This window comes from Suricata suricatta, chromosome 8 (genome assembly GCF_006229205.1).
Source record: "Suricata suricatta isolate VVHF042 chromosome 8, meerkat_22Aug2017_6uvM2_HiC, whole genome shotgun sequence".
NCBI lineage: Eukaryota > Metazoa > Chordata > Mammalia > Carnivora > Herpestidae > Suricata > Suricata suricatta.
In genome coordinates, this window is record NC_043707.1 from 114,647,130 (window position 1) to 114,665,601 (window position 18,472).

Sequence of the window (18,472 nt, forward strand, 5' to 3'; positions counted from 1 at the left end):
TCTGTGGCTTTGGCACCGAAAAAGAAGTAGGTTCCAGTCCTGGCTGCTCCATTCATTAGTTGGGTAAGATATTTTCCCAATCTTCCAAAAGTGACCTACCACTCACAGAACCACCATGGGAACTAAGTAAACACACATAAACTGCCCGGCACACAGCAGATGAGTTCACACCACAAGCTCTGTACAGTTACAACCCGCATGGTGAGAGGGAGATACTAAGTTCCTCTGAGAGCAAACAGATTTCACAACTGAATTCTCTTTTCTCATTAGTGAAAAGTAATCAGATATCTTCCTACACAGAACAATAAGGCACTTTATACCTTTACTAGATAAATCGGCATGCATTGCACTGAGAGGTCTACAGAAACAGGAAAAGGTCATTTTATAAGGTCATGACTTTGGAGAACAAATCCCTTTGCTGCTAGATGTCACCAGAGAAAATCAACAGCAAGCTGAGGGGCCATTCATTTGGACCTTGTTCATCACAATATCCCCTGATGTACGCAACTTGTGCTATTTTCTCTTGAGAATCTGCCTAAGTTCAATGGGTATCTACTAAGATTAGGTTCTTCTAGACAATTAATGTTTCATCATTAGAGAAACAGAATGAATAGTACAGCAGAGTCAGTAGCTTAAATAATCTTCAATTCACCCCAGAGGCTGGTCCCCTACATCTCTAGGGGAGGGTAATGGCAATTTTAGTTCCAGTTTTAAATGAGTATGTGTAATCACTGGGGAATATCTTCTCATTTTTTAGAGAAAATCTCAGCTTTTCTAACTTAATCAGGGCACTACAGCCTATGTTAACTAATGACCTATGGCCTTCTTCCAGCTCTCATTATGGTAAACCTTTCTAAAAGCTAAATTAGGGGCGCCTGGGTGGCTCAGTCGGTTAAGCATCCGACTTCAGTTCAAGTCATGATCTCACGGTTCGTGGGTTCGAGCCTGCGCCAGGCTCTGTGCTGACAGCTAGCTCAGAGCCTGGAGCCTGTCTTCAGATTCTGTGTCTTCCTCTCTTGCTAACCCTTCCCTGCTCACACGGTCTCTCTCTCTCTCTCTCAAAAATAAATGAAACAATAAGAAAAAATTTAAGTGTATTTTAAAAAAAATTTTTAAGCTAAATTAAACAACCAATCATAACACTTAACTCATTTTTTAAAAAATGTTCATTTATTTTGAGAGAGAGGGGGGTGGTGAGAGAAAGAGGGCGAGCGAGTGTATGAGCAGGAAGAAGGGCAGAGAGAAAGGAGAGAATCCCAAGCAGGCTCTGGGCTGCCAGCACAGAGCCCAACAGAGAGCTTGATCTCAAGAAGCGTGAGGTCATGGCCTGAGCCAAAATCAAGAGTTGGGCGCTGAACCAACCCAGCCACCCAGGCAGCCCAACACTTAACTATTTTCTAAAATGAAATTATTATGGGGCACCTGGGTGGCTCAGTCGGCTAAGCTGACTCTTGACCTTGGCTCTGGTCGTAATCTCACTTGTTGTCAGCCCATGTTGGGCATCAGGCTCTACACTGAGCATGAAGCCTGCGTGGGATTCTCTCTTTCTCTCTCTCTCCGCCCCTTCCCTTGCTTGCATGCACTCTCTCTCAAAAGTAAACATTTTTAAAAAATGAAGTTATTACTACCAACAGCTTGGGCTTAACCAGTAATGCATACTACAATCACCTTTAGAGCTTTAAGAGAAGTCCATTTATCAAAGATACTAAAGATTTTTTTTTTTTTTACTTAATTTTGAGAGAGAGAGAGAGAGAGAGCAAGCGGGGAGGGGCAAAAAGAGGGGGAGACAGACAATCCCAAGCAGGCTCCACTCCCGCCGCACAGAGCCTGACACTGGGCTCGAACCCACGAACTGTGAGGTCATGACCTGAGCTGAGATCAAGAGTCAGACGTCCAACTGACTGAGCTACCCAGGCTCCCTGTGGAAGATTCATATTGAGGAACCCAGAAAGGGATTCAGAACCGCTGGCGTGTGGACACTGCAGATCCCAAGGAGGAGATGGACTGTTGTCTCCCTTCATTAAGTTATCATCCGACCCCTCACGCACAGCCACCGGTTACAAGTTCTACATCAAGCTCACCTATAACTCTTATTAGGAGAATTTGTTTGATATCTTTTTATAAATGCTGGTCTTTTTAGGATCAAATCATCTTCTCCAAACAAGTTTATCACACAGTGGTTTAGAGGGGGGGGAAAATACACGTTCAAGTTGATTTCATTATATGTTAATCTTTCCTTAAATGGTTATTTCGAATATGGGAGTGTATTATTCAATAAGTAAATCACATTAATTTTCTTGTTCCTTCAGGTATATGAGCCCTCAGAACTGCTTTCCAACACATATATGGCTACTATGCTCTTTTAATGTCCCTGGTCTGGACTGAGATGAGCCACAGGTATAAAATATAGGATTTCAAAGACAGAACAAAAAAATTAAAATGTAAACTACCTCACTAGCTATTCTTCATATTACATATTGAAATGAGAATGTGTTGGATATATTACATAAAATATATCATTAATTTCATTTACTTTTTATGTGGCTGCTAGAAAATCCAAAATTACTTAAGGCTCACACCAGACTTCTCTTCAACAGTGCTATCCTAAGGGACAACAATGATTATGTATTTTCAAATGCTCAAGCGTTAAACCTGATCGAGTATTATTTAGTTACTTTTATTTTTAAGTAAACTCTATGCCCAACATGGGGCTCTAACTCACAATCCCAAGAACAGTTGCACGGATGCTCTACCAACTGATCCGGCCAGGCACCCCTATTTTAAGTCACTTTTAAATTCATATTAATTTTGTAGTTTACAGTCTCCATCCACCAAGGTTTTCCTGTTGATATAACCACCTGATATCTTTCCATTTACATCTGCACTTTACCAGATAAGTTGAGGAAAATAAGAGAAATGCCTTGGGATGCCTGGGTGGCTCAGTCAGTTAAGCATCTGACTCTTGGGTTTCGGCTCAGCTCATGATCTTGTGTCTTTGTGGGTTTGAGACCCACACTGCGTTCTGTGCTGGCAGCGGGGAGCCTGCTGGAGATTCCTTCTCTCTCTCCTCCCTCTCTGCCTCCCCCCTACTTGTGCTGTCTCTCTCAAAATAAATAAACTTAAAAAAAGAGAGGGAGAGAGAAATATCTTAAATACACAAAAAAACTCTACTTAAGAAACCAAAAATGATTTCATTTTGGATTTTATCAGTCACCTGAGTCTACAAAAGGCACCAAGAAGACCCCAACCCACTGCTTCCATTAAAATGAACTAAGGCACTATTCGAAGCTATCTAAATGTAAAGACAACACAACTACCCCAACCCCAGTTAGATCCAAACACCCAACCAGAACTTAGTTTAGATATTATGTGAACAATGCAGCTCCTCTCTCTGGGATTTCCTTTAGGAACAGCATATAAACTACCTATACAAATAGGTCTATTATTTCCTAGAAATCTTGTATTTATAGTCTTTTAATAAAGGAACAGATTTAGGTATGAAAGATCGGGATTGCCATACTTTCGAAATACTATGTGGCCCCTGCCTACTTGTCCAACACCATCTCAAACCACTCTCTCCGAGGCACAATGGCCTCCATTCTGTTCCTTGAACAAGGCGGCCATTTACAGTCTCAGCACCTTGCCACTTGCTATTGTCTCCAAATGAACTCTTCTGCAGTGTCCAGCATGGCTGGCTCCCTTCCCAGCCTGCTGATCTCAGCTACTTGAAAAGGCCTTCCCTTAGTATATGATCTAAATGAAACCTCACTGCCCTCATCCCCCATTTATCTGACTATCCTATGTCATTCCTAACACTTAGGGAAATCTGAAATTATCTTATCTGCCTTCCCAAATCCCTAGCACAGAGAGGAGGCACAATAACAAGGACTCAAAGGTCTGCTGACTGAAGGAATCAAAATAATCAAAAGCAGCCTTAAAAGCCAAAGATAAGAAGGTTAAAATCCAGTATGCTTATTTGAAAAATTGTACAACTGGCTTCCTGTGTACATACCCTTCAAGTCTGTATTTTCTAATTCTCAGTACTTAAGTCTTGAAAAACTGCCATATTTCTCTATGGACAAAAATATGAAATGTGGAAATAATTATACTTTGTTTGCTGAGGGTGGAGAGAGAAGAAAGGATTGCATCACTACCTAAAAGATGAAATAAGACTACAATAATAAAAACACTATCAATACAAGAGTAGAGAAATAAATGGAACAAAACTCAAAGTTTTGGGGTGCCTGGGTGGCACAATCAGTTAAGCATCCAACTCTTCACCTCGGCTCAGGTCATGATCTCACAGTTCGTGAGTTCGAGCCCCAGACCGGGCTGTGCACAGACAGTGCAGAGCCTGCTTGGGATTCTGTCTCTCCTCCTCTCTGCCCCTCCCTTGCTTGTGCGAGCTCTCTTTCAAAATAAATAAATAAACAAAAACACTTAAAAAAAAAAGTTTAGAAATATACCCTATCAGACACCCTTTACAAAGGTGGCTTTTCAAATCACTAGATAAAAAGGATCAATCAGTAGTCAAGACAGCTTATAAACTATTTGGCACAAAAGTTAGCGCCCTTCTTCTTAACACAAATATAAAATTCCTGATATAGTAAAGAAATGTAAAAAAGCTATTAGAAAAGAAAATATTAGTGTCTATTTGATAAGCCTATGTAAGCCTATTTACATTAATTTTCTGAGATAAAAGATATTATATCCATCATAAAAGAACAGGAATATACTACTAATAATAATTTTAAAAATCCCAGGCACTTCTCTAAATGCTTCACATACATTACCTCACTTAACTTATAACACTGCTATGAGGCACACACTATTATTATCACTGCCATCTTACACGTGAGGAAACTATCCACAGTCTTAAATACTGAACTATTTCACCTCTCTGCTGCACAGCACAAGAGGGAGCTCTTGAAAACTAAACATACAAAAATACATATTCAGCAATCCCACTTCTGGGTATTTATCCAGAAGTGAAATCTAGACTTCAAAGAGATATCAGCACTCCCACATTCACTGAAGCTCTAGTCACAATAGCCAAGATGCAGAAAGAATCTAAACGTCCATCAACAGATGGATGGATAAAGAAAACGTGGTATATACATACAGTGGAATACTATTCAGCCTTAAAAAAAAAAATTCTGCAATGTGTACCAAGGTGGCTGAACCTTGAAGACATTATGCAGAGCCTGCTTGAATCCGGATTCTCTCAGTCTCTCTGCCCCTCCCCAACTATCTCAAAAAAAAAAAAAAAAAATGTTTTTTAATTAAAAAAAAAGAACTATTGCCCAGTTTGTCTTGGCAGCTACAGAAGACACAAGCTTCTGCACACGTATGAAGGGCACAAATATTCTTGCAGGGACTGGCTGTTTGGAGTTGTATGAAGAAGAACTGAGTAAATAAAAATGTTGGTATGGGGGCACCTGGCTGGCTCAGCAGAGCAACTTTTGATCTTGAGGTTGAGTTCAAGCCCCATGCTGGACAGAAATCAGAAATTACTTTTTTTAAAGTTTGATGAGGGGCATCTGGGTGGCTCAGTCTACTGCGTGTCCAAGTCTTGATTTAAGCTCAGGGGTCATGCAATCGACCCTATGTGGGGCTCTGTGCTGAACATGGAGCCTGCTGAAGACTCTCATTCTCTCTCTCTCTCTCTCTCCCTCCCTCCCTCCCCCTCTGCCCTTCTCCCCCACTCATGCACGCTCTCTCTCAACAATAAAAAAGTTGATGAGTATGAAAAAACATATATATATGAACCTACCTGATAAAAACAACAAAGGCTAGAAAATGCAAACCAGAAAATAAACAGAGATGGAAACAGAAAAAAGATAATTTACAGGATCAGTCCAAAAGATAAAACATCCACTTCCACAAAATTCAGCAGCAAAAATAAAGGGGAGAAAAATCAACAACATAATTCCTGAAAATTTCCCAGAACTTAGGGACTTTTAAGTTTCAGTCCATTAAGGGACCAGCACATTAGATGAAAAAACAGCCACACTAAGAACATGGTCTTAAAATTTCAGAAAGCTGGGAAAGAGAAGTTCTACGGTTTCAGATCTCAAAGGTAACTTACATCTTATCAACAGTGAAAGCCAAAGGGCAACAGAATAGGATCTTAAAAATTCTGAAGTAAACTTATGTTCAAACTAGAATTATACACCCAGCCAAACTAATAATCAATATTAAGACAGAATAAAGGCATTTTTAGCCATGTATGTCTAAACAACTTGCCTCTTGTGTACCCTTTTCTCAGGAAGCCAGTAGAGAACGGTGCTTCTCCAAAATGAGATTCACTCAAGAAGGAAAGGACATGGGAGAAGATAATGGGATCTAGCATGAGACACAGGAAAACTCCTGAGGATGAGGAGGCTGAGACAGTAAGCATGACGGCTGGGCAGCTACCTTGAGAATATCCAGAACGGAGCAGATCAGAAGGTATCTCCAGGAAGATAAAATTTGTAATACAGCTAAAATGTTTATAGTATTGAGGAAGATTTACACTTCTGGGTAAAGTTTAAAGAGGAATTACTGATGAAAAATAGAAATTAAGAAAACAGACCCAAAAAAGATCTTTATTAACAACAGAGAGAAAATAAGTTATACAGAACAGGAAAATTAACCAGAGCGGGTAACATGATGTGGCTGTAAGTTATACATGACCATAATAACGTCAACAGTGAATACTAGCCAAATCAGGATTGTACCAGAAACCACTACTATTCAAGATGGGAAGTTAACACATAATGCCAAAAACTAGAAAATCAGTAAGTAGCAAAATAAGCTTATTTAGAGGCAATATGAAAAGAAACAGGAAGAGCCGGAAGCGACTGCTTCTACGGACTAGGAAGGGTTCTTGTACATTAATAAAAAGTAAAGAAAAAAGTACAATAAAAGTTAAGAAAATCAAATGTATCCATCAATCTATTCATGTCCATTACACAGTTACCCAAGACAGGGAAAGATGTGAGAAAAGCCCAAATGTCCACCAGAAACGAACTAGTTCGGTAACTTTAAGTTCTATGGCACATCCGTGATGAAACGCCAGGAGTCATTTAAAAATGCAAACAGGGAAAAACGTGTTCTTGTTCACAATAACCAGGGGAGACAAAAAAGCCCAGCCTCGATTTTGTTAAACACACACATCCAAATAACACAGGCATGAAAAGAGACTATTCACCAAAATATTAACAATGATTTTTTTTATATGCCGTTTATGGATGATCTTTTTCAATGTTTCCTAAAGAATAAACATGTTATGTGTTATGAAAGGGCTCAAAGGTTAGTTAAAAAAGGTTAACTGCTGCTTCTATAGCGGAGAATAGAATCAGAGAGAAGAGTAGAGCTACTTTATCATCTTGTTTCAGTTTATTAAGCTGAAAACTAAGATTGCTTAATAAGAACCCAGGACTTCTATTAAAGAATCTTCTGGATAAACAACTCTTAACACAAGACTGGTTTTATATGCCAATAAAGTTATTATTAGTTCCTTTTACCACCCTGCATTTACCTTATTTAAATGATGATTTGACTTGCACCGGATCCCAAAGACACTACCTCAAAAGAACACTGGCAGTGTCACTGGCTTCTCCAATTTACAAAGTCAGGATACTATTCTGGAACAAGAAGAAACAAGCAGTGGTAAGACAATTATCCAAACAAACCTTGCAGATTTTGTGTCCTGAAATATAGATGTGAGAAATCTCTAAAACCTCTACTTAAATTCTCAACCTTACTCCAAGTGGGCACAGGCTTCTTTCTCAAAAAATGTGGGCCCAGGTGTCCTCTGTCTGTCTCACACACGTTTTCATGCATCCAACCCCCTGGAGTATAAGGGTGCAGAATGCAAAGCTAAAACCTTCCTCTTGCATCCTGATACTCTCACTGGCAATATTTCAGATGCTAACAGTTTGCATTATGGAAGACTGATTGACAAACTCCATAATTTAACCTGGAGAATTACTTCAGATGATTTACATACTTTAAACAAAGAGACTTAACAACTGAGGTATACCAAAGTGAATTTAGCGGGATACATTTTAAGTTAAAACAACTTCTCATCTTCATCCCTCAAAGCACAAAAGAACCCTTCTGATCCAGTGGTTTAAATATTCCCATATCTAAACATTACTAACATGGACATATTTCAAAGCTATGTAGTATTATCCAAAGCAAACAGGAGAACAAAGTTCCAAGATCACCAAGTATGTAGCTAATGTCCTTACTCCTAGCTTATTAAAGCTTTGTCATTTGTTAATATTGCTATACAATAGGAAGACATCCAAGATTCAAATAAACTCAAGATGCAGTCTGAACAATCTCTTCTCTTTTTTCACTTATTCAGCATTCACTCAATTAAGGACACCACCTTTGCTTTCTCTGAATTCTGTGGTTTGCACATAACGGAACCCTTGCCCAATTAGCCAGGAAAGAAAGGAATATATTTCCTTAAGCTATGGTCTCTTCGTACATGTGGAACCTTCAGCCTAGAATGCCTTCTCCTCTCCCACCAACCAAACTCCTACTTATTCCTATAGGGGTCTCCTTCCCCAGCAAGCTACCCCTGGTGCACCCCGGCTGAGTTAGTTAGGTACTGCTTCTTGTTACCCTAGATAGGTCTCTTCTTAGACTCATCTCATTGTAGCCATCAATGTCAATTTTCCTCAAAGGGCTGCAAACTCTATATACTTAACAGTGATATGTGTCTGCTTGCTGAGGAAACTGAAAACCCAAGCAATAAAATCTTGACCTAGGCCAAAAGCAATCAGGTAATTAACATTAGAAAGAGGCAATAAAAACCTCTTAAAACAGGATAACACAATTACATTAAGACAAAATTAGTATTCAGTCAGACCCTTTACCAAATTAATGACAGAGTTTACATTTACTTAGTTGATAAATGGTAAAAACACAGCACTTTAAAAAACTTTCTTGGAAAATATTTTTCCATATATTCTTGCAGCTTATTCTTAGAACGTATCCTAGGTTACATTAGCCAAAAATTTCCTTGCTATTAACTGCGGAGGCACAGGGGCTCCTGCCAGTCAGCTGGAGAGAAAGCCCAATGACTGACTGCCCCAGGACTGAGAACCGCTTACTCTGCAAAGCACTGAATTAAAGAAACGGACTGATCCAATATACCCACCCTTATGATTCCAACAGACCGTTTACACACACACACAAGCCCCTATTCCTTCCATTTTACTACCCCAACATGTTTCTTCCCTATGTATTAGCCTCCTCTCGGACCCTGGAAAGAATTTCATCACCCCAACAAGTCTTCAATCTTCCACTGTTGCAGTGGGTTGGTAAGCAAATCTTAGTTACTGTGACATAAGGAGACACACGAAGCCCTGAGTCATCCCTGCCACCAGTTTTTATGCGCCCTCTCCAACTTGTCCTGCCTGTGCCATCTGGACATCACAGTCATACTTTTCAGCTTGTCTCCAAACCTACCCTTGGTCAAATACGAGTGGACTATTAGTAGGGACACTCTGACACTGCCACCAGTAGAGCTTCTCCCCTTCTACACAACTTCCCTTCTAATTGTCCACTTACTAAACAAAAATTTATGAAGTACCTACCACACTGCTAGACACTATTTAGGCAATGGTGGTTTGACAGTTTAAAAACCTCTTCATTCCAAAAAAAAAAAAAAAACCAACAAAAAAAACCCCTCTTCATTCCTGGAGCTTATATTCTAGGGGAGAGTTGGGGGCACAGAGATATGGGTGAACAGATAGGGCCTTGCAAGCCATTTTAAGGACTTTGGTGGGGCGCCTGGGTGCTCAGTCAATTGAGCATCCAGCTTTGGCTCAGGTCATGATCTCAGTTTGTGGGTTCAAGCTCAGAACCTGGAGCCTGTCTTCAGATTCTGTGTCTCCCTCTCTCTCTCAAAAAAAAAAAAATAAATAAAACATTTAAAAGAAAAAGGACTTTGGTTTTCTTCTGAGTAATGTGGGCAGCCACTGGAGCGTTTTCAGTAGAAGAGCTAACATGCTGAGAATTATGGGTTTTATTAAATTTTTTTATGTTTTTATTATTGAGACAGAGAGAAACAGAGCATGAGTGGGGGAGGGGCAGAGAGAGAGAGGGAGACACAGAATCTGAAGCAGGCTGTCAGCACACAGCCTGATGTGGGGCTTGAACCCATGAACCATGAGATCATGACCTGAGCCGAAGTTGGCCACTTAACCAACTGAGCCACCCAGGCGCCCTGAGAATTATGTTTTTAAAAAATAATTTTGGCTGCTGAGTAGCAAGGTCAGAAGAAATTGGTAGATATTGCCCATAATAATCCATGTAAAGGGACAATGGTGGCTTAGACCAGCGTACCTCAGAAGACTCTCATGTTCCAAATATTGCCAGACCTTAAGTAATAACACAGTTCCTAAACCCCACCAAAGGGTAAACACTAATATTCTAGAACTGTAGAATCTGTACCCCCCTGTGGTTAAAGACTTGAATTGTTTTTCTTATCTCACCTCAGGGACCCACGGTAATCTTTTACTGAGATTAAGAACATAAGGAAAACACAAGGATGACCTTGCATGCTCCTATGAACCAGGGTTCAAAGCCTGTCTCCTTTAAACCACCAAGCATAACCTGCATGTACACTACCTTAAGGACTAATGTTTTCTGGAGTCAAAAGCATGAGAATACCAATAAAAGTGAACAAGAGAACACAGGGTCTTCTACTCAAGTTTACCCAAAGTGTCCACCACAGAACAACATTTAACATTAGCTACTTCCCCTTGAAAGAAATACTAGGGACTAAGGAGATTATGACAGCTGGGCAAATAAACCTTCAGTGTTTTAACAGAGAAAACTGTGCATGTCTGCTCTAAGTCCCTTCCATGGCATCAATCGGAACTGAGAATGAGGTGAGGTGAAATCACTACATATGGCTTTGGAGAGAAAGAAAGATACTTACAAATGGGTCATGTATGCAGAGGCTTCTACATGAAGGGGTCAGCAAATAAGGCACACAGGCCAAATCTAGCCCAAACTATTTTTTCTTTTTTACCACCCATGAGCTAAGAATGGTTTCTATATTTTTAAATGGTTGAAAAAAATCAAGAGTATTTCAGGATGTGTGAAAATTCCATGAAACTCTAACTTCAGCATCTATGAATAGTTTTATTGGAACGCAGCCGCACTGCTTCGTTTACAGATCGCTGCTTGCACACAGCAGCAGAGGTGAGTAATTGCAGACAAGAATGCACATAGTGGCCTCACCACCTTGCTCTGCTACAAATCGCAGCGAAGCAGTTATAGCTCGACGGCAGTTCAAAAGTACCATGCATCCTGTCATACTTATTTTTAAATTACCAGTATATATCCAGATGTTGAATCAAGAAGACAGGACGCCTGAGTGGCTCAGTCCATAAGGTGTCCAACTTCAGCTCAGGTCATGATCTCACGGTTTAGGGGCTGAAGCTCCACATCAGGCTCTCTGCTGTCAGTGCAGAGCCTGCCTCAGATCCCATCTCCTTCTGCCCCTCCTCCTCCCACGTGTGTGTGTGTGTGTGTGTGTGTGTGTGTGTGTGTGCACGCTCTCCTTCCCACCCCCCAAAATAACATTAAGAAAATAAGACAACGGGCACCTGGATAGCTCAGTCAGGGGAGCCTCCGACCTCAGCTCAGGTCATGATCTCACGGTTAAGGGTTCAAGCCCCGCATCAGGCTCTGTGCTGACAGTCAGAACCTGGAGCCGCTCTGGATTCTGTGTTCCCCTCTCTCTATGCCCCTACCCTACTTGTACTCTGTCTCTCTCTCTCTCAAAAATGAAGAAATATTAAAAACAAATATTATTAAAAATTAAAAAAATAAAAACAAAACAGTGAATCATGTTGATAGCATATGCTCCTTATACGACGTGATGAAATTGCTACCTCACCTCTCCGGTCTTTCTCACCAAAATCCATTGACACCGGTCTAATCATGAGAAACATTACAACTGAGGGACATGCTACAAAGTATCTAACTGGCACTCCTCAAAACTGTCAAAGTCACCAAAAATAAGGAAAAGTCTGAAAAGGTGTCCCAGTTAAGTCTAAGGAGACATGACAACTAAATATAAATCCTAGATGGGATCCTGAAACAGAAAAGGGATATTAGGTATAAACTTAGAAAATATGAACAGGGGCACCTGGGTGGCTCAGGCAGATAAGCGTCTGACTTTGGCTCAGGTCATGATCTCACGGTTCGTGGGTTCGAGGTTCATGGGTTTGATCCCCGCAATGGGCTCTGTGCTGACAGCTCAGAGCCTGGAGCCTGCTTCAGATTCTGTATCTCCCGCTCTCTCTGGCCCTCCCCTACTCTTGCTCTGTTTCTCTGTCTCAATAATAAACAAAAAAAAATTTTTTAAAGAAAAGAAAGAAAATGTGAACACAAGATGGACTTTAATTAGAAAGAATGTATCAACACTGGTTCCTTAGCTGGGACCCGTGTACCGTACTGTTAACAGGCCTATGGGTATACAGGGGAACCTTCTACTTTCTCAGATTTTCTATAAATTTGAAACTACTCAACAATAGAACATTTGCTAAAGGGGGTGGTGGAGGAGTGATTTCCAGTAGTGTTCCTTGGTTCTTGTTCAGCAGATATTACTGATACTGCTTAGCTTTCTACCGGAGAATGCCCGGTTTGAACTAACTGAAGAGTGAGCCTCTATGAACGGTCTATGTGGAACAACTACGGGGGAGAACCTTTCGACACTAACTAGAACACTAATACAACCTGAATCTGAATCTGCTAAGATGTGTCACAAATGCTGGCGATAAAGACATGAGTAGAGAAGGAACTGGGTGCATGTATGGAGCTTGTGAAAACAGAGGGTGTTTCAAGCACACGGTCACTCGCTGTACTCATCAGCAGGGACTCCACAGAAAACTTGTCCTTACATGTTGGGCCAGTACTGTCAAAGTGACCTCCATTCACTCTCAACTCACTTTTGTAGACTTAACCATTGTCAGTTTTGTGAATTTTTGTCAGAAATTGAGGGTGGATCCGGATTTGCTCTACCAATAACAGTTCAATGGCTGAGCAGCAGTAAAATTTTACTGTGACTTTTTTCTGAGAGAGCGAGCGAGCGAGTGAGCATGTGCAGGGGAAGAGCAGAGGGAGAGCAAGAGAGAATCTCAAGCAGTTTCCACACCCAGAACAGAGCATGATGTGGGGCTCCATCTCACGACCGTAAGATCATGACCTGAGCAGAAATCAAGAGTTAAGACATTCAACCAACTGAGCAACCCAGGCACCCTTAATTGTGATTTTTTTTAAAGTTGAAGTTTTTGTTAAAAAATACCCTTAAACATTCTGAATACTGAAAAGTTTTGGAAATTAATTTTTGTTGCAAAGTTGCTAACGTTTCTTATCGAATGCAATAAAAAGTTATAAGGCAAAATAACATTTTTATGGAAAACATTACTATGGGAAAGTAATTTGAAAAAAGTAAACACTGTTTTAACATCAGGTAACGTCAAATTATTTTATTCACTTCCTGTACTGTCAGACGTTAACACAACAAATGAGATCTCTGTTCCCACAAAAATCTGAACCAGACATATTTTAACTCAAACCACACTTCCAGCATATTTCCCATCTTAATGAAAGTGCAAAGTAAATCTCCATCTTTGAAAATCTGACTGTGAAGCTGAGTCAGGGGTGGCCGGCTGGCTCAGCTGGTGGAGCATGTGGCTCCTGTTCTTGGGGTTGGGAATCTGACCCCACGTTGGGTGTAACTACTTAAAAATAAAACCTTTAAAAGAAAAAAAAAAAAAACAAAGAAGTGGGCTCAGTCAGTTAGCATCTGACTCTGGATCTCAGGATCACGAGTTCAAGCCCCACACTGAGCTCCATGCTGGCACGGAGCCTACTTTAAAAAAAAATAAAAGCACAGCAGCTTCCACCTAATCTTCCGGTGGAAATGATTGCTTTGCAGTGTAATAGCATGCAAAAAGGCAAATATCAAGAAATGAATCTAAAAGAATTCTATAAATGTCTTCCAAGGGTGCTCAAATAAACCATATGCTCAAAAAATCATATGCTATGGATTAATATTAATATTTGGCAGTACCTGTCTATGTAAAGACATTTTCAAAGATGACATATGAGATCTCACTACAGATTTCAGCATGAACAAATGAACACTTGCCATTCATTTTGATAGGGAAAGTTAACTTTGAACTCCAGTGACCTGAAGTGTTATCCCTCAAAATGAATTCCACTCTTGTACACACCCGCCTCAGAAAAACTGTATTCAACTATTACATTTTGAATTCTGCCAATGGAATACGGTTTTCTCGGGTCTCCTGGCTGGCTCAGTTGACAGAGCATGCAACTCTTGATCTCAGGATTGTGAATTCAAACCCCACTTTGGGTACAGAGATTACTTAAAAAGAGGAAGCATCTGGGTAGCTCAGTCAGTTAAGCGTTCAACTCAGGTCACTGATCTCACAGTTCACCAGAAGGAGCCCCAGGTCAGGCTGTGCAGAGCCTGCTTGGAATTCTCTTTACCTGTGCCCCTCCCCAACTCCCATACATTCATTCATTCATTCTCTCTCCCCCACCCCATAAACATTTTTTAAAAAAATAAAATAAAACAGGAGCACCTGGGTGGCTAAGTTGGTTAAGCATCTGACTTCCACTCAGGTCATGATGTCACCATTTGAGTTCAAGCGCCACATCGGGCTCTGTGCTGACAGCCCTCTCCCACTCTCTATGCCCCTCCCCCACTTATGCACTGTTACTCTCTCAAAAATAAATATTTAAATAAATAAATAATTAATTAAAAAAGATAAAACAGGGGCGCCAGGTGGCTTGGTCAGCTTAGCATCCACCTTCAGCTCAGATCATGATCTCACGGTCTGTGAGTTCAAGTCCCCACCAGGCTCTCTGCTATCAGTGTGAAGCTTGCTTCGGATCCTCCTCCTCCAACCCCCCCCCCCACTCTCTCAAAAATAAACATTTAAAAATATTTTTAATAAAATAAAAATCTGTAGAAAACATTTGTTTTCTCTATTGCTATTTAAGTACCCACATAATAGCCTCAGTTTTGCCTCTTGGACCTTTAGAGAAAAGGTTTGCCAACTCTGGCTGTACCTCATTTGCTTATTTTTGCTTTTTCTAAATTTATTTATCTATTTTGAGAGAGAGAATCTCAAGCAGGATCCATGCTATCAGCAGAGTCCGACATGGGGCCCGATCTCACCAACAGTGAGAATCATGACCTGTGCTGAAACCAAGACTCAGATGCTTAATGGGCTGAGCCACCCAGGCACTCCACTTACTTTTTTCTTTAGACGGATTTTTAATTTATTTATTTTGAGAGAGAGAGTGCGCATGCACAGGGCAGAGAGAGAGAGGGAGAAAATCTCAAGCAGGCTCTGCACCATCAGCAGAGCCCAATGTGGGGTTCAAACTCACAAACTGCAAGATCATGACCTGAGCCGAAATCAAGAGTCAGACACTTAACTGAGCCGGCCAGGTGCCCCTACATTCTTTGCTTATTAACAAAGGCATTTAGTACAAATGGCCACACAAGAATAAACCCTTAATGAGTAGTAATTCTCATAACTGTAGGGGTCTCAAATGGTAGAAACTGTCATTTTGTAATCCTTGTGTCTAGTAACTTATAATACAAAATTAGTAATCAACAGCCCAAAGCAACTTAAAAGCACTGGCCCAATAAATAATAAGAAAAAAACACACATTTAAATGCGGGCTCCCTTTGATTCCTAGCACCACCAACCAGTAATTTTGAGACCTGTGGTATGTGACTTTATTAAATCCCATTATCTGTTTCCTCATCTGTAAAATGGGTTCCAGCTACACAAAACTGTTACAAAAACTATGTAGTACATGTTAAGCACTCAATAGACAAGTATTATTATTAATCAGGCCAAGGTCAAAATCAGAGTTAAAAGACTTCAACCAGCTAATATGGGTAGTCACATGGTCACTAAACAGTTACTGTCTTTCTCCTGAGAACTCAGAACTTGTCTTTACGGTAGACTTGGAAGGTAAGAAAACTACACATCTTCAGAACCTCTTAAAGAAGCAGTACACTACGGCAACAAGCTCAAGCCTAAACTTGACTCCACGCTGAAAAGAGTCGTCTGCCTAAATGACACCAGTATTCTGTGTCAAGGTTCTCGATTTACAAGAAAAGAGGGATCACTGTGTCGTCTGTGCGCCTGACAGTTTCTACCTAGACCGGCAGTTTTTAAAATCCTGCAGGCTTTGCAGAAGTACCCTGCCTGGGGCAACATAACGTTCTCATCCGAATCCTCTGCAACGACCAGCAGATAAAAGTACCAGGGAATTCCTAACAGTTACTTTCCCAGAACTTATCTTTCTATCACAATGCAACACTTTTACAAGCTACCATTTCCTGAAAACTTAAACCTCTATTTCCTCGAAAGGCTCCTGGGTGGTTCAGTGTTGGTTAAGCGTCCAACTCTTGATTTCAGCTCAGGTCATGATCTCACAGTCTGTGAGTTCAAGCCCCACATCAGGGTCTGTGCTGACTGCGGAGCCTGGAGCCTGCTTCAGGTTCTGTGTCTCCCTCTCTCTGCCCCTCTCCTGCTCAAAGATAAATATACATTAAAAACTCCTAATAAAGAAATTATCAAAAAAAATTAATAAAACCACCTCTATTTCCTTGAAAACTACTAGCGGTGTAATATTATTAGGCTAAATGGCTTCTTCAGGGCAAGTACCAAATTAAATTATTTTTTATATCCCCACTGTCTAGGTACATGTCTGTTGAATGACAAACAAATGAATTATCAGCCATGTTGTTTTACTATGGAAAAATAAACAAAATTGAACATTTTAACCCTCTGAGTGCATGGTTCAGTGGCAGTTAGTACATTCACACTGTGACACAACCATCACTGCCATCCATCTCTAGAACTTTTCCATCTTCCCAAAACAAAGCTGTACCCATAAAACAGCAGCTCTCCCACTCAGAACCCCCACTCTGCCCCAGGGATCTGACTGCTTCAGGTGTCTCACATAAGCGCAACGATGCCAACTTTGCCCTCTATGTAAGAGAGTTTATGTCGCCTAGCATAACGTCCTCAGGGATCATCCATGTTGTCACATATGTACACTTTGAAGAAAAAAGCAGTACAGAATCATGGAAATTGAGATATTCATTAAGTTTTATTTGCCTGAGCAAGTTGTTTAATTCTTTTTACCTAGTTACTTTTCTTTTTAGTAGTATACACAACAGTGTACAAGAAAAGAGGTCTTCCTCCTGATTTCCATCCTCCTTAAGCCCAACTTCTAATCTGCCTCCCTGACTGAATTTTTAATGTTGGAACACAGTCCCCAAGCACCATGTTACCTTGCCTTGACGCTGTCCTATTAGTAAGACATTCAATTGGCCTATCAAGGCTGGCCATTCCCCTCTTATAAAAATACTGATATGAAGATAAAACAATGTACTCAAATTTTTTTAACATTTTACAAATATTTCACTCAGTTAACACTCATTTGAGCACACTCCATGAATAATGTCTTTGCTAGACAGCATATTGAGGCAAGAAAAATTACAGGCTCTGGAATCACATAAAAATTAACTTATAGGAGCACCTGGGTAGCTCAGTCAGTTAAGCATCCAGCTCTTGACCTCAGCTCAGGTCACAATCTCACAGTTTGTGGGATCAAGTCCCATATCTGGCTATGTGCTGACAGTGGAGAGCCTGCTTGGGATTCTTTCTCTGCCCCTCCCCTGCTTACACTCTCTTGCTCTCGCCCTCTCTCTCTGTCAAAATAAATAAAAAACTTAAAAAATTAGTTTAAAACATTCTCTTGTAAGCCTCAGTTTCCTGATCTATAAATTAGGAGTAATACCACCTCATAAGCTGCTGCAATAATTGAGAAAAATGTCTAAATTTTAGTACAGTTTCTAGTAATAGAGCAAGCACTCAACAGTAATAAGTAATTCTTGGGAGCCTGGCTGGCTCAGTTGGTGGAGCATGTGATTCTTGATCTCGGGGTTGTGAGTTCAAGCCTCACGTTGGGTATAGAGACTACTTAAAAATAAAATCTTAAACTAACAATTTTTAATTTCTTTTTCTGGACACTGTAGAAAGCACCAAGATGAATCAGAAACTCTGGACCCTTCCTGGTGCTTATAATACAATGGAGTTTATCTAGGTTCAATTTGCATTATCATTATTCTGCTAAGAACCTGGTTACTACAACTTCCAGCCAGCCTACTACACTTAATAACATTTACGGATCTATTTCCAAATCTCACTGAAATAAGTATTTGAAAAAATAATTATGACTTGAAGTGCTAGGAGAATAAAGAGAAAATTTATTAGCATCAGACTATACAGAGGGTGTGTTAGCCTCAAGGCAGTCTATAGCTGACTTTAATCAGAGCAGAGAGTCTTGTGATTAAGAGATCACAATCCATTCTAAAAGCACAAACACTTCCCAG

General features: G+C 40.4%; 1 protein-coding gene across 2 annotated transcripts in view; it reads right to left on the bottom strand.

Annotated features, from left to right (window-relative positions):
• THRAP3 (thyroid hormone receptor associated protein 3) overlaps window positions 1-18,472 on the bottom strand; it is a 72,256-nt gene that overhangs the window by 36,080 nt on the left and 17,704 nt on the right. For both annotated transcript variants that reach the window (XM_029946290.1, XM_029946291.1), the window contains one exon: window positions 7,523-7,628. The gene's annotated coding sequence lies outside the window, so the exon portion shown is untranslated. The remainder of the gene's footprint in view (window positions 1-7,522; window positions 7,629-18,472) is intronic.